The sequence below is a fragment of the Schistosoma mansoni genome (assembly GCF_000237925.1).
Source record: "Schistosoma mansoni, WGS project CABG00000000 data, supercontig 0013, strain Puerto Rico, whole genome shotgun sequence".
NCBI classification, from domain to species: domain Eukaryota; kingdom Metazoa; phylum Platyhelminthes; class Trematoda; order Strigeidida; family Schistosomatidae; genus Schistosoma; species Schistosoma mansoni.
In genome coordinates this window covers 2,986,659-2,989,294 of record NW_017386025.1, presented here as the reverse complement: position 1 = coordinate 2,989,294, position 2,636 = coordinate 2,986,659, and the positions used below count along the sequence as shown (strand labels likewise).

The window sequence follows — 2,636 nt, the reverse complement described above, 5'->3', positions numbered from 1 at the left end:
TAGCCACATTCCATATATTCTAAGTGATATCAACCATGAAGTATAAATATATTGCCTGTATGGCTACAAACTTATGTTTTTCAATTGACTACAATCTATACAAGCTGATTAAAATCAAAAGGAACAACTAATAATCGGTTTTGTATTTTGTTAGCAAGGTAATTACAAGTCTAATTACAATTATAATCAATGGAAAATATAGTACCATGTTTAAAACATTTTTATTCTTTAGTAAGATTCATGTATCAAAAAACTTGAAAATCTTCATCAAAATGTTGTATATCAGTTGATTTCACTACTACTTATAATCATAATCAATAGTACATTATGGTTAATAATACCAAAACGTTTGTTGTTCATCACATAGAACTGCCTATTCGTTGTCCAATAAGTCAGTAATAAAAGCTTTAACTTCTGATAATAACTGGGAACTACTGAAACACTTTTTATGATAATTAAGTAAAACTAAATGGAATATACCCATTATAACAAAAAAAGAAGATTAATTCAATGAAGAGTTGGTTTTTCAAAACTCTAAAAAAAAATTCCAAATATATACTTATTATTCAAAGCAATAACAATTATAATGATAATAAAATTTTGCTAAGCATTATAACATTCAGATAAAACAAATTGAGGCATGAAAACCTTATTTTTATTAAGGAAACTAGCATTAAGAATGTGTTTTTTTTTTGTTGAAACCTTGAATATTCACCATTGACGTAGATAAAGAAAATATTTTGTTCGCCAGGTAAGGATGATTAACGTAAATAGACCGTATACCTATGACCAGTTGCAGTCCTAAACATCTATTGGAAGATTCAAACAAACAATACTAAGTGAATTTAAAATTCACCCTATTGCACAAGCAAGTGGTTATCAGGACTCAGTAGCTGAGTGGATAACACGATGGCGTTTGAAGCGAAAGGTACTGGGTTCGAGTCCCAGAGTGAACATCAACTCTGAGATGCAGGTACATCCAGCTGATGAGTCCCAAATAGGACGAAACGCGCTTCCTGGATTCCACTGCTGGCCACTATCCATCTTTGCTTACAATGCATGTAAAATAAGACTATATCGAGGCAATATGCACATAGGCCAATTAGAGACTGACCAGTTGCAGTCCTAATCATCAATGGGAAGATTCAAACAAACAATACTAAGTGAAAAAACAAATATGTTAGAAATAAAAGTAGAAGACTTTAAAAAACTTCATTAGTAGTAAAAGTGTATAAGTCTAGAAAACAATGATTGTAGTGAATTTGTGTTCTATGTTTATAATGTTCTCATAGTCTTTATAAATATTGTCATCACAAAGTTCGGATGAGCTATAGTCAGTCTCTTACGATCTTGAACTTTATAAGATAACCAAAATAAACACTTCTTCACTAAGTTTGGCAATTTATCGGTTTGAAAAATAAGGATAGAAGATCAATTCGAAAAACTAGAGGGTTATTATCATACAATGACTTAATCGAATTTTCAGACAGCTTTAGTATCACTATCATGGACAAAATGTACTGAATTTGTCACTACTGTCATTCAATTTTAACTCCGTCTGTAGTTTTTCTAGGGTTATTGTCCGTCATAAGCCCACACAAAGGAGGAGTGTTAAGCATGGGGTCAGAAACCCAAAACCGTAGATAGCAACCTTACTAAAAGAATACTTGCCAGATTAAACAAATTAAACCGTTTAAACACTGCCCTCTGAGTTCAAAGAAGAATTATGATGCCTCATGGTGAAAGCCGATATTCTTCGGAAGTCACGAGACCGATGCACCTTCTAACAATCAGAGCAACATGTAATATAAACACATGGAGTGTTTGGACAATGTAGGAGACCGGGAGGACCATTCAAACGGCTACGGAAATGAGGCGACACAACTAGATGGTGCTCGAAATCAATAGAACCCATTGAACCAAAGTTGGACAGAGAAGATTAGCTTCGGGGGAGATGCGGCTGTACTCTGGTCACCTATAAGAAAATGCTCCACACTCTCAGGGAGTTGCTTTGACGCTGTCCAAAGAAGCACGTAAAGCACTCATAGGATGGGAATGTCATGAATTCAGAATCATCAAACCACCTTTCAAAACAAAGAAGGAGGGAATCACAATAAACGTTATCCATTCTTATGCATCCACCAATGATAACAATGACGACGATAAAAATCAGTTCTACGAGAGGCTGCAATCTATCATAGCGAATTGCCCAGGATAAGACCTGATCATCCTGATGAGGGGTTTAAACGCAAAAGTCGGATCGCACGACAACGGTTATGAAGATATCATGGGACCACATTGACTAGGAGAAAGGAACGAGAATGGTGAGAAATTAGCAAACTTATGTGCATTCAACAAAATGGTTATAGGCGACACAGTATTCCTACGCAAACGTATACACAAAGCTACATGGGTATCACCGGACCACACTTCAGAGAATCATATCGACCATATTTGCATCGCTAAAAAATTCTGAAGGACAATGGAAGATGTGAGAACCAGGAGAGGAGCTGACATAGCTCCAGAATGCCACCTGATGGTTGCCAAGATGAAACTGAAGCTAAAAAAGCACTATGCAACTGGAGAAACAGCATTACAAAAGTTTAATACAACTTCCTTTCGAGATAATTTCGAAC

The 2,636-nt window shown here is 35.3% G+C and overlaps 1 non-coding gene across 1 annotated transcript; it reads left to right on the top strand.

Moving 5' to 3' along the window:
- The first annotated feature begins 886 nt into the window (after window positions 1-886).
- On the top strand, window positions 887-953 carry Smp_tRNA_01434_Pseudo_TTG.1.1. The gene has a single exon. It is a non-coding gene (tRNA).
- Window positions 954-2,636: the final 1,683 nt, after the last annotated feature.